Raw genomic sequence first — 14743 nt, 5'->3', positions numbered from 1 at the left:
ACAACTTGGCCTGAACTTGAATGGATTTCCCAGGCGACAGCCATTCAGTTCCCTTAGAATTAATCAGGGCCTGGACCTGATGTAGGGTACAAATGGTGTAGATTGTCCAAAAGTCACATTTTATGCCTCTTGTAAGACAATACTACAGAGCTACAGTAATCTTTGTAGTTTTAAAATAACATACATTTAGATGTGAAGCAAAAATCTCCTTTGCCCATCACCCTTCTCCCATTCTTCTCCCTCCTAACTTGTCTCCAAAGGCAATTACCATCATGAACTTAGCAAACAAATTTCCAATCCTTTTCTATACTTTTACATACACATCTATACTCAAAACCAATATACAATATCAATGTTGCTTTTATTCCAATTAAAAATACAATTAACTTCGAAAAAATATATATACAAAAAGCTACATTACACGCATAAAGAGAATTGTCCTACCAAAAAAAGATGATTATATTATTTGCATCATCTGCCCTTTTTTTCAACATCATGTTTTTGAGATCTTTCCCTATTAATACATAGATACCATTTGTTTCAGTCAACTGCTGTACATTATTCCATAGTGTAAATATAATGCATTTTATTCAACCAGTTCCCTAATGATAGGCATTTCCAGTTCCCCCACCCCCAATATCTGGCTGTGGAAAGCATGCTAATTGTTTTTGACCACCAGAAATCACACTGCACAGAACATCAAGGTACACACATCCCTGGGTGTATGTCTCAGAGTTTCTCTGAGGTATAATAATACTAAAAGAAGTTTTGGGGCACCTTAGGAAAACCTCTCTATCCCAGTTTATTGAGTCATCTTCCTAAAGTTTTAGATTTTTTTTTTTCAATTTGGATTCTTCTTTCTTTAATGTAAGATATAAGGCAGGAACCTCTCTCTTCAGGGAAGGCTAATTATCACCCAAATACCATTTAAATAGGTCATCATTTCTTTACTGAATTGGGCTGTATCTAGGCATCTAGGCTTCGTATTCAACTCTATTAATGCATACCATTTCAAAGTTTTAATAATAATAACTATATAGAAAAATCATATTGTCTGAAAAGATTTATCCCTTTATCCTATACCTCTTCCTCATCTTACTGCACTGGTTCTTGTCTGCAGATTAACTGAATTGTTGTATTGCTATCAGGCATCGTGTCTTGTCTCTGACTTCAATGGGAATGTTTCCAAGGATTCAGCATTAACTGTGATGTTTACTGAAACTCTGTTGGCTTTTTATTTTATTGTTCTCTTCCTAAGAATGTCCTGTGTCCCAGATGTTTTGAGTTCCTGCTAAAGGCTTTCCTAAACTCATAATGTTTTACCCCAGAACGAATTCTCTGATGTGTGGGTGCATATTCCTACTGAAGGTTTTGCTATATTCAGGGCATTCATGTTACCTTTAATGAGTAGGGATTTCGATGCCTAATGTGGTGTGATTTCTGGCTGAAAGCTTTCCCACATTTGCTACACTGATTAGGCTTCTCACCTGTATAAAGCAAGAGCTGAGAATTGAGAGAAGAGTTTCCCACATACCTTACCTTCATAAAAGGCTCATCACCTGCATGTGTTCTCACTTGTGCAATGAGTGATGTGATTTGAGAGAAGGCTTTTCCACATTTATTACATTCAAAGGGTTTCTTTCCTGTATGAATATTGTGATGTTTAATGAGGTACTGCTTTTGGCTAAAGGCTGTTCCACATTTATTACATTTAAAGGGTTTTTCTCCAATATGAATTTTCTTGTGCTTTGTCAGATTTGATTTGCCGCTGAAGGTTTTCCCACATTTGTTACACATATAGGATTTTTCTCCATTACACATTTTCTGGTGTTTAATGAAGCTTGACTTCTGTATAAAAACCTTTTCACAGTAATTACATCCAAATGGTTTCTCTCTAGTATGAATCTTCTGATAGGTAATGAGATTTTCTTTCTGACTGAAGGATTTTCCACATTCCTTACGTTAGTAGGTTTTCTCTTTATAGTGAGCACTGCGATGCTCGGTGAGGTATTGCTTCTGGATGAAGTTTTCCCACATTCATTATATTCAAAGGACTCTCTCCCTTATGGATTTTCTCACAGTCAGTGATACCTGATTTGTGGCTGAAGGCTTTCCCACATTTCTTACATGAATAAGATTTCTTTCCAATATGAATTCTCTGGTGACTTATGAGGTTTGACATCTGAATGGAAGCTTTCTCATATTCATAAGGTTTAAATTTTCTCATTTCTATGAAGTTTTGCTACTGGAAAAACAGTTCTCCAAATTCATTACATTCGTTGAGTTTCTCCACAGTTTAAATTTTCTCATATTCAATTAGTTTGAGTAACTGGTTGAAGGTTTTCCAACAGTCCTTACATGTACAGCTTTCCTCTGCTGCATTATTTCCCTGGTGGCTATAGTAAGATTAGGCTTGTGACTATAAGGATCCCACATGGACAAGGTTTGTAGGATTTCTCCTCACTGTGTAATTCTCAGGTATTTGATGAGGTTTATTGCTGAATCCTTGTTTATACAGATTTCACTTAATGGGGGTTACTATAAGACAAGATGAATTATAATATACTACATACAGTCATGGCATTTCTTTCTTACATAGATTCCTTCATGATATGTTAAATCTAAATAAGTTTTCAGCTCTTTCCAAGTGAGTCACATTGATACAGGCCTTGTCTTAAAGAAATAATGGCTGAATTCAGAGAGGATGTCTTTCTGATTCACTCAAATTCACTGCCTTTTTTCAAACTCTATTTTCTTGGAGATGCATACAGTTTGACTCACAAGTCTTTCAGCTGCCTTTCTATCTGCTTTATAACTTCTAAGATTTCTTCTAAAATGGAGTACAAAGAGAGGAAGCATTAAAAATTAATATGTGAAAATTGCTTAAAACACTGTTTAGTATGTACTAAGTATGCAAAAAAACTTATTATTGTAATCATCATCATCACCACTTAAAATTTTTCCCACTACTATATTATTAATAAAATTTCAGATATTTGCTATTATAAGGTAGACTCTCCAGTTTCAGGCCTAAAGAATCACCCAATATGAAGGAAGTTACAAGTGCTAATATCCACTGGCCTCTAATTTTGAGGAGGAAACTTCCTGAGGAACTTTGGGTAGGACACTGACGTTTGATTAGTATGTACAGCTTTGAATGTTTTTAAATTAACCTTCCATAACTCAGAAATCAGCAAAATGAAGTGATCACAAAATAAGTAACAACAGGATGAAAGAGTAAGTTTATAAAAAGAATCTATTTAAAAGACTAGACAAGAGGAGAGAATGACCAGAGGGATAAACATACACAGAGGACACAGTGTATTAAACACAGTAGACTGACACATGCATTTATTTTTGATTCCTCCAGCAACTTCATCAAAGTTATGTAAATGGGAAGGTGGGACAATATAAACTTACAGGAAAAAAGAATTGGTGGGGGGTAAGGGTATAGCTCAAGTGGTAGAGGGTACGCTTAGCATGCAGGAGGTCCTGGGTTCAAACCCCAGCATCCCCTCTAAAAATAAATAAGGAAACCTAATTACCTCCCCCTCCCCACAAAAAAGTTTAAAAGAGAATTGATAGTTGATGAGTTATGTCAACACATAAGATGGCAGCAGAAAGAAGACTGTTAGCTGACCAGGTACCTCAATAAAAGTGCCCACAGAAAAGAATGCCAATGAAAACAAGGTATAAACAAATCACTGCGACAACTCGTGGACTGGAGGAACCAAATGCCCCAAAAGGTGGTGATAAAGCATGGAGCTCAAAAAAGGATTAAGTAGTTTGAAACTCAGCACCTCCACCACCTCCACCACCTCCATTCACGCCAAGTGATTAGCACCTGTGCTAAGTCTCAACTACGTCCACACATGTTTTATACTCTCCCTGGCCCCTGCCTTGAGTATGGGCTGGACTTAGTAACTCATTTCTAATGAACAGATTATGGTGGAAGTGATGGGATGTGACCTCTGAACCTAGATCATAAAAGGTACTGTGGTTTCCTGACTATGTTCTCTCTCCTTCCTGTATCACTTGATCTGGGGGTGGGATGGGGGGGAGGGACTATTAAGCCAGTTGTCAGGCAGCCTGTGCAGAGGCCCATGTAACAAGGAACTGAAGCTTTCTGACAACAGCCAGCAAGGAACTACTAAAAGCCATGTGAAGTGAGCCATCCACCTTGGAAGTAGATGTTCCAGTCCCAGTCAAGCCAGCAGGTTGACTGCAACCTCCCAAGAGAGCTTGTGCAGCAATCACCCAGCTAAGCTATCTCCCTCAGAAACTGACCCTCAGAAACTATTTGAGAGAATAAATATTTGTTGTTTTAAGCTGCTGAGTTGTAGGACGATTTGTTATGCAGAAACAGATAACTAATACACTACCACATCCCACTGGCAAAGAAAAGAATATTTATTCTTTAGAGAAATTTATTCTTTAGAGAAATTGAATCAGATGCTTCAGACACAAGGATGTGAAGAACAGATGGCAGGGAGAGGCACCAAGCTGAAATCAAAAAGATTAAATGGTGGGATGTAAATCAACTAAACTTTAATAAAAATTATCGTAAAAATAAATAGTGGGACTTCATCACTGTTGGACCCCCAAAATTCTGGTAGTTAAGAAATGAGAAGACTCTCTGGAGAAATGAAATAGCCCAGGAGAAAACCTGTAATACTAACATTTTGGGGCTGACAAATGTCTGAAATCTTGACCAAGAGTTGACAAGTCAACAGATCTGTCTGTCTGTCTGTCTGTCTATCTATCTATCTATCTATCTATCTATCTATCTATCTATCTATCTATCTATCATTATTACATTACATTTCCCCCTACCCCTTGAGCTCTTTTGGCTGGTCTAAGTTGACATAAGACAGATTAACAGCAGGAAAAAAATCCAGTTTAATTCGTATGTGTGAAAGCCTGATAGAAATGGGACCCCTGAAATGACCAAAGCAGCTGTTTATATATCAATTTTAGACCAACAATTATTTGTGAAGATTTAACAAAGGGGCTTGTGCTTAGGGTAGCAGACTATGAAGAAGTAAAAGTCTATACAGCTTTCTTAGCCTTGAATCCCTTCACTCTGGTGATGAGGATGCTTTTTATCCTCCTGGTATAGGAAGGATACTTTTACATGAGATATTTACTTCCTATTTTCAAGGGGGGAAAGGAGGTCACAGTGTTTTCTTATATCATTTTTCTCACTAGCTGTTTCTCAGGTAACATTAATTCAAAATAATCAATATGCCATTGTGGCATATTTGGGGGTGGCCTGCTTTAAGCCCCAACAATAGTCATCTTTTTAGTGCATTATTAATAAAAGATTAATATTAATCAACAAGCTAGGAAAATCTAACAATATGTGAATATAATATAAAAGTAAACCTAGTAATATGAAAGACAGATAAAAACAATTTAAAAAAGAACTTCTAAGGAAATGGATACAGCTAAGGAAAAGACATCTCCCCCACCCCAAAATCACCAGAAGTCCCCTACAATAACACAAAGAGAAAAGAGCAGATGTCATATCAAGGAAACAACATGTACTATATAAAAACTGCTCTTGGAAGTGAAAAATAAAATATTGTTAAAATTTTTATAGCAGATATGGTAAAGAGTAGTGGAAATCACTCAATTATAGGGGGGAAAAAAGAGTAAAAAAAAAAAAATGACATCAAGAATTTCAACACCCAGTAAGAGAAGGTCCCAGAAAGAAAGAAGAGAAAACTGAATGGAGGAAAATTTCAGAGGACAAATAAAAGATTCCTAGAAATATAGATCATGATTCTTCTAATAATGAGGTCCATTGAGTACCCTGTACAATAAATAAAGAACATACCAAACTACACCTTTGTGAAGTTTCAGAAAGAAGAGTAGCATTTAAGAATGCTTGCAAAGAGGAAAAATAAAAACAACAAAATACAGATCAAACTGTCATCATACTTTAAGATGAAAACTGTAAGCTAGAAGACAAAGGTATATATAATTCTCTAGAAATTCTAAGGGAAAATTATATCCAACCGAAGATTCCAACCTAGTTAAGCTATCATCCAAAAGAGGTAGAATAAGGATGATTTTAGACTTGTAAGGGCCCCCAATTTTATTCCAAGTTAACCTTTCTAAAAGTGCTAACAGAAGACTCTGTTTGTTTTTAAACAAAAATGAGGGACTAAACCAAGAAAAAAAGAGAAGGCATAAGTTCCAGGAAACCAGTACTCCAACTTAAGAGGTGAAGGAAATTCCCAAGATGAACATGTGCTGGTTGTTTATTTTTTTCAGTCCCACACTGAGCCTTCTATATGCTTGTCTGTAATGCTGGGACTGGGAGTCTGCATACTACATTTCCCAGGCTCCTTTACCAGTTGGCTTCTTTTTATTTATTCACTGACAAACCCAACATACCCATTAATTATCTCTAGAGTGGAGAAACCTTATGGACACCATTTAAATTAAGTAATAAAAGTTAACATCATCAGTAATGGGACATATTGACATTGTGCGTCTCCTGATGAAACTGAGAATAGAACAGTATTCCTGATGGAGTTTTCCTCCCCAAAATGTTAAATGATGACGACACATCAGATAAACCCAAAGTGAAGAACATTACACAAAATAAGTAACCTGAACTCTCTGAAAGTGTTAAGATTGTGAACAGGTGGAATAAACAGCAAATAGTAAGGTGGTAGATTTAAACCCAAATATTTTAGTAGTTTCATTTAATGTAGAGGAGAGTATGTGTCTATACTTGGGGGTCTGGGACAGATGAGACCACGCATCTGTTAACAAATTATTTTGCAGTATTCCTTCTTGCTTTAAAAGCATGTTGAATTTGCATTCTAATCCACAATAAACATGCCTATTTAAACACAGAAATCAGTTAATGTTCTTTATCATATAATAGGTATTTTTCTTCTGTCAACCCTCAAATTAAATTGATGCCCCAGAAAGATGCCCTCTTCTTACCATTTTACAAACGCCCAACATGAGGCTCAGAGGTTAATTTCTGATACACAGATGCAAGCCAGATCTCCCAAGCAGGTGATCCACATTCACACATACACAACACCCAGTCACACCTGCGGCCACAACTCAGCATCTTCAGCATCCTCTGCCGCGCCCTCTTCCTCACCTGAGGACCATCAGGTGCCACCTTAACTCTCACCCTGAGCGCTGCGTGCACCGAGGCCTGGACTCACCCACCGACAAAGATGAAATGTCAAGTCAATGTCTCAACCTCTCTGCATTCCGAGGGCGAACCAGAACCTATAGAAATCTTCCGGGCGCGGCGGGCATTGTAACGGTTGCCAAGACCGACCTCGGAGCTGAGAAGAATCAGTTCGCCTGCTTTCTGGCCGGGACTACATTTTCCATAGGACTTGTGGCTCGGAGCTACTTCCTCCGCGAACTGGTCGTTCCGACCAGTGCGCCCCGGCGCTCACTGGGCTGCCAGGGACGAGGAGGACTGACAACTCCAACAGGCCGACGGGTTCTATCTGCGAACTGCTCGGCGTGAAGGCCTCGCAGTTTTGTTTGGTGCGGTGGATGGACTCGGGGAACGGAGGCGCTGTTGTCCGCCTCTGGACTACATTTCCCAGAGGACCCCGCAGGCCGACGTTGTGTCCCGCGAAACTTAGCCGCTCCTTTATTGAGTGGCTGTGCCTTGGCTGCGCGGAGTTACCTGCTCTGGGACCTTTAGAATCCTGTACCACTCCGCCAGTTTGGACCGGACCGGACCGGAACCGGGGAAGGACTAAGGTGAGGAGTGTGGATCCGGGCCTTTCGTGTTCAGAACGAGCTGAAGAATGGAGATCGTGTGAGTGTGTGTGACTGTGTGTATTCGTGCTGTGTGACTATAACTGTAAGTGATGATAACTGGGTGATGGATGGAGTAGGATGCTTGTGACTCTTACGTGTTCCTGGAATGGGTACGTGATTGTGACTGCATCGTGCGCCATGGGGATGCAGAGGGCCAGTGATTGTGCAGTTGGGACTGTGGGTCCCGGGGTGTGTGTGGGAGTTGGAGGTCTGTGACTGTGTGGTGGTAGGCGTCTGTGTCTGTGCAGGTGCGACTAGTGTGACCTTGGTGTGTGGGTGCGGAGACTCCTGTGACTGCGACAGGGATTGTGTGTCCCCTAGGCATGTATGTGGGATTGTATGTAGCCGGCTGATGTGGTACATACAGCACTATGTGTACACATGGTGGCAGTGTTGTGATTGTGCAGATGTGACTTCACTCTACCTAGGAGTCAGCTGTGAGCTCAGGATAGATTGCAGCTCTTTCCTGTAACTGCATTGGGCTGAACTCTTCACTCTTCCCTGACCTTTCTGTGTGTGTGGATGGGGAGGGGACTGGAGGAAGTGTGGGTTTCCAAAAAAAGCCAAGTGGCTGATCAATTTCTTTCCTCAGTTCTGTCACTAAGAGGAAGAGGAAAGCATGGTTATTGAACATCCGAAGGCCAAGATCAAGGTGCTCTGAGGTTTTTTCTTTCTTCTCTAAAATCTTATTTTTCGCCCCCTTTATGACAGTTCCTGACTACCAAAAGCCCATTCAGGAGAGCTGGGGATTCGTACTTCCTACTTGAATACATAATGGGGGCCTTGGGGTTAGACTCAAAGACCCACTTTTCTGTCAATCATGTGGAAGTTCAGCTGGTCCACATCTAGGCCATAGTCCTCTCTCATTTAATCTGTTGCAATAGCCTATTACTGGTCTTCCTACTTCTTTCACTGCCTGCCTGACATTACTTCTTAACACAGAGTGGCCAGGGTGATTCTTCCAAAATGTAAGTCAGGTTATATCGCTCCCTGGCTTAAAACTTTCTGTGGCTTCCCATCTTAGAATAAAAACCAGTATTTCTACAGTGGCTTCCATAGCCCTGTGTGATCTGACTCCCACTTATCCCTCTGACTTGATTTTCTATATTTTTCATAACTTACTTCTGCCCCCTCTGCTTTTGAGTTTGCTGATTCCCTTGCCTGGAGTCTTCTCACTCCTGATGTCTGCAGCACTTACTCTTCACTTCTTCAAGAGCTTTCCTCACCTGCCACCAAACTGGAAAAGCCCTCTTTGACCACTCTGAATAAAATAACATCTCAACCAATACACTTCCTATCACTGTTATCCTATTTTATTTTTTCCATAGCTCTTAGTACCTTTTTTTTCTTACTGATATAATTGACATAAAACATTGTATTAGTTCCAGGTGTACAACATAATGATGCAATAGATGCATATGCTGTGAAACGATCACCTCAATAAGTCTAGTTCACATCCGTCACCACAGTTACAAAGTTCCTTGTGATGAGAGAACTTTTTAAGATTTAATCTCTTAGCAACTTTCAGTGTATAATACTACATTATTAACTATAGTTACCATGCTTTGCATTACATCCCCAGGACTTCTTTCTTTTATAACTGCAAGTTTGTACTTCTTGATTACCGTCATTTATTTCGCCCGCCCTCTACCCACCACCTCTGGCAATCACCAATCTAGTCTAGTCTCTGTATCTATGAATTTATTTATTTATTTAGATCCCAAATATAAGTGAGATCATATGATATTTGTCTTTCTCTGTCTTATTTCATTTAGTGTAATGCCCTCAAGGTCCATCCATGGTTGTTGCAAATGGCAAAATTTCATTCTTTATTATGGCTGAATAACATTCCTCTGTGTGTGTGTGTGTGTGTGTGTGTGTGTGTCCCACATTTTCTTTATTCATTGATTCACTGATGGACACTTAGGTTGCTTCCATGTCTTGGCTACTGTAAATAATGCCGCAGTGAACATGTGGGTGCATATATCTTTTCAAGTTAGTGTTTTTTTCTTCGAATAAATACCCAGAAGTGAAATCCCTGAATCATACAGTAGTTCTATTTTTAGTTTTTTGAGGCACCTCCATACTGTTTTCCATAGTGGCTGCACCAATTTACATCCTCATCAATAGTGTACAAGGGTTCCCTTTTCTCCATATCCTTGCCAACACTTGTTTTTTATTGTCTTTTTGATAACAGCCATTCTAAAAGGTGTGAGGTGATATCTCATTGTGGTTTTGATTTGCATACCATTTTGAAAATACATACATGTTTGTGTCCCCCATCTACAACAAAACTGAAGTGTATCTCTGTGGCGTCCTAAGGACAGGGTGTTTATTACTGTAGCAGCGGCAGGATAGGCTAGGCCATGCAGTGTTAACAACACCCATTATCAGTCTTTTAACATGACAGGCTTATTTCTCATTCATACCACGTGTCCATCACCAGCTGTGTCTGTACCCTTGTCTTGCTTCCTTTCTAGTTTGTGTGGCCAGGTACTCAGTGCCTGTGGTCTCTGGCATGGGCTGGGCAGCTCCTTCTTCAATTTGGTGGTTCAAAATATAGCCAGGGAGAAGCCAAGTGATTTTTATATCTTTTGGCCTGGTGTATACTAGAAGCCTCTGGAAGTCTTTGTCTAGGTGGTGAACACGTGCAAACATACTGGTTTTCTAGCTTGAGGACGCTATCTTTGACTTCAGCTGTTACTTGGGTAACTCGGCTTGAGAAATCCAGTTGCACCTGCAAAGGGGGAACTGCACGGGGCTGTGTTATTATTACACCCACCTGAGGTCCAGAGTAACATCTTGCGATTAAGGTAATGGTCCTTCTGAATCCCTTCTGCAGAGGCACCTGTGCCTTTCTCAGTGCTGCAGCCTATCTGCTCTGAATCCATCCTGTTGTTCCTGAGTTCCATGGCTTAGGGAAGGGCTGAGGTTTGTATGTACCCCTTTCAGTTCCTATGAGAGAGAGAGAGATGGAGAGAGGGAAAGTGTTGGGGTGGGGGAAGCTGGGTGGGCAGCATAGCAAGGAAATGGGAAGGGGAGTGTGGCGTTATCTGGGGGCATATCTGGGAGTTATTTTTTCCTTCTCCACAGCTGCTTTCTTGCCATGCTGTACTTTTCCAGGAGAGGACTCCAGAGAAATACAACTCAGGTTTACAATTTTAAAAGCCATGCACCAGGTGAGTTATTTCTTCTCCCTTGAAATACAATGTCTTTTTTAAAACTATTTTTTAAATTGAGGTGTAATTGACATATTACATAGTTTAAGGCATACAACATAATGATTAGATATTTGTATGTATCACAGAGTGATTGCCACAATAAGTCTAGTTAACATGTCCATATATAGCTACAAATGTTTTTCGTTGTGATGAGAAGTTTTAAGATCTACTCTCTTAGCACCTTTCAAGTCTACAGTACAGTTTTGTTAACTATACTCACCATGCTATATGTTACATCCCATAACTTATTTATTTTGAAATCCTGTCTCTTGGTTTTTTTTTTTTTTAATTTACATGAACATTTCTTCATCTAGACTTTCTTGCCCAGCTGAGCTTTATCTATGAACCCACCCCAGATCCTCCCATTCTGTCAGGGAGTGAGTGATGGCCCCCAGCAGGGTCTTGTCCCTTAGTGTCCCACTCTTTTCCTTTCTTCTCTTTTTTAACTGAAGTATAGCTGATGGACAATACCATATAATTTACAGGTGTACAACATAGTGATTCACAATTTTTAAAGTTTATACTTCATTTATAGTTATTATAAAATATTGGCTGTATTCTCTGTGTTGTATCCTTGTAGCTTACTTTATACATAACAGTTTGCACCTCTTAATTCCCTACACCCCTTCTCTCCCCACTGGTAACCACTAGTTTATTCTCTATATCTGGGAGTCTGTTTTTGTTATATTCACTAGTTTGTTGTATTTTTTAGACTCCACATGTAAGTGATATCATACAGTATTTGTCTTTGACTTACTTCACTTAGCATAATACCTTCCAAGTCCATCTGTGTTGTTGCAGATGGCAAGATTTCATTCTTTTGTGGCTGAGTAGTATTCCACTGTGTATATATACACCATAACTTCTTTATCCATTCATCTGCTGATGGACGCTTAAGTTGCTTCCATACCTTGGCAATTGTAAATAATGCTGCTGTGAACATTGGGGTGCATGTATCTTTTCGAATTAGTGTTTTTGTTTATTTTGGATATATACCGAGGAGTGGAATTGCTAGGTCATAACATAATTCTATTTTTAGCTTTTTGAGGAACCTTCATAATGTTTTCCAGAGTGGCCACAACAATTTACATTCCCACTAACAGTGTATGAGGGTTCCCTTTTCTTTGCATCCTTGTCAACGTTTGTTATTTGTGATTTTTGATGATAGCCATTGTGACAAGTATGAGGTGATATCTCATTGTGATTTTGATTTGCATTTCCCTGATGATTAGTGATGCTGAGCATCTTTTCATGTGCCTGTTGGCCATATTCATGTCCTCTTTGGAAAAATATCTATTCAAGTCTTCTGCCCATTAAAAAAATTTTTTTTTCTTGGTGAGGAGGGGAGGTAATTAGGTTTTTTTATTATTTAGTTTTTAATGGAGGTACTGTGGATTGAACCCAGGACTTCATGAACACACTAGCACACACACTATCACTGAGCTATACCCTCTCCAATCTTCTGCCCATTTTTTAATTGGGTTTTTTTTCTTTTGATGTTGAGTTGTATGAGCTGTTTATAAATATTGAATATTAACACCCTGTTGGTCATAATCATTTGCAAATATATTCTCCCATTCTGTAGGTTGTTTTTTTTTGTTTTGATGGTTTCCTTTGCTGTGCAAAAGTTTTTTTTTTAATTTAAGTACAGTCAATTACAATGTGTCAATTTCTGGTGTACAGCACAATGTCCCCATCTTGCATATACATATATATATTCGTTTTCATATTTTTTTCATTATGTCTCATTATTATTTTCATTATTACATTATTACAAGATATTAAGCATAGTTCCCTGAGATTTTAAATTTAATTAGGTCTCATTTGTTTATTTTTGCTTTAATTTCCTTTGCTTTAGGAGACAGATCCAAAAAAACATTGCTGTGATTTATGTCAGAGTGTTTTGCCTATGTTTTCCTCTAGGAATGTTATGGTTTCTGGCCTTACATTTAGTCTTTGATTCATTTTATGTTTATTTTTATATATGGTGTTAGAGAATGTTCTAGTTTCAGTCTTTTACATGTAGCTGTCCAGTTTTCCCAGCACTACTTATTGAAGAGACTGTCTTTTCCCCATTGTATATTCTTGCCTCCTTTGTCATAGGTTAATTGACCATAAGTGTGTGGGTTTATTTCTGAGCTCTCTGTTCTGGTATACCAGATCTTTTCTAACAGTGTTCCCATTTATGTGCAGTGCTCTACAATGGAGCCTAAATACATTCCATTGAGCCTCCCACATCAGAAGTGTGGTTTAATGAAGTGGAAATGATTGTTGAGTGGAATAACTCATCTTCACAAGCCTGTTTATTTTTCCTTAATTTTTGAGTTCCCCTTTTAAAAAAATGAAGTATTTCATGAAGTACAAAAAAATAACAGAAGCTAGAACAGGAAGGACTATTGAAGCCCGTTTCATACCTGCTCTCTCAGGAGTAACCTGTAAAGAAAATTTTTCAGTCATCATTCTCTTGCTTTTCACAATTGTTTTACTGTATATCCCTAAACAATATGCTGTTAGGTTTTCCATAGTTTTGAACTTTTTAACAAGTAAGATTAGCTAGATGTATACGTTTTTGAGAATTTTATTCTTTCAAAGCTGTGAAGTAACTTAGAGATCTTGTTCAGTGTCAATATCTGAAATAATGGAATGGTTACGTCTCGCCTTCCTAAGATGAAAGATACATTCAGTTAAAGTTTATTAAAAATTTTGCTAAAAAGAATATGAAAATGAATATATGTATGCTACTATAAAAAATTCTTGAAACAAACTGGAAAACTTGAATAGAGATTAAATATTTGATGATATTAAAAAAAGAACTTGCATTATAAGGAAAAATACTTACGATTTTGTCTAAAAATGAAGATCCTTAGTATTTGGTGTACACTTTAACTATATCAAAGTCCTATTATGTACAGTAGAGGTTTTCTTTATTTGGTAAGTATTTTAGAAAGATTCTGACTTCTTCCTTTACAAAGTAAAAAAAAAAAAAACAAAACAGAAGGGAGGAGGTCATACTTAAGACTTGATTTTAAGTAGTAATTAGCATGTCAGATGTTCACTACAAAATTCTTTCAGTTTTCTGTATGTTTGAAAATCTCCACAATAAAAATATTGGTAAGTCATGGATGTTCATAAGATAAATAGTAATCTGCCAGGCCTGCAGGTTGCTGTGTGTTTTCCTACTCTATTTCATTTATTTGGGAGACTGCAGACAACTGTGTGTTTTGTTCATTCCTAGCCGAGGCGTGGGATAATGAGAATGTCTCACTGTACGAAGCTTTGTCTATAGCAACAAGAATATTCAAGAAGATGGAGGTACTTTGTTCTAGTTACACTCATTTTTTTTCACTCTGCCCCATCCTTGGCCTCGCCCAGTTGCTCAGTGTATTTTCTCCATCCGTCAGTGTCCTCTTCCAGGTCTTCTTTCATCTGAAAAACATTTCCTTTAATTTCAACAGCACTACGTGGTTTTGTCATTTCAGGGGTTGGTGATGTTCAGGGACGTGGCTGTGGACGGAGGAGTGGGAGGGCCTGGACTCTACTCAGAGGGGTTTATACAGAGATGTGATGATGGAGAATTACAGCAACCTGGTCTTACTGGGTATGGATTTCTGTCCCCAAATAAGTTGTGAGTTTTGGGTGTATCTTTCAATTGTCTGGGTGGACTTTCACCTCTTCTCTTGGGAATTATTTTGCACTTTGCAGATAAG

General features: G+C 38.6%; 2 pseudogenes; one reads left to right on the top strand and one right to left on the bottom strand.

The window, feature by feature from the left end:
• Window positions 1-1389: 1389 nt before the first annotated feature.
• On the bottom strand, window positions 1390-2227 carry LOC105082456 (uncharacterized; annotated as a pseudogene).
• A 137-nt stretch (window positions 2228-2364) lies between these two features.
• Window positions 2365-14743, top strand: part of LOC105065076 (uncharacterized) — a 34029-nt pseudogene continuing 21650 nt past the window's right edge.

The sequence above is a fragment of the Camelus bactrianus genome, chromosome 9 (assembly GCF_048773025.1).
Source record: "Camelus bactrianus isolate YW-2024 breed Bactrian camel chromosome 9, ASM4877302v1, whole genome shotgun sequence".
NCBI lineage: Eukaryota > Metazoa > Chordata > Mammalia > Artiodactyla > Camelidae > Camelus > Camelus bactrianus.
The sequence above is the reverse complement of the archived record's forward strand: the minus strand, read 5'-3'. Positions and strand labels throughout refer to the sequence as shown.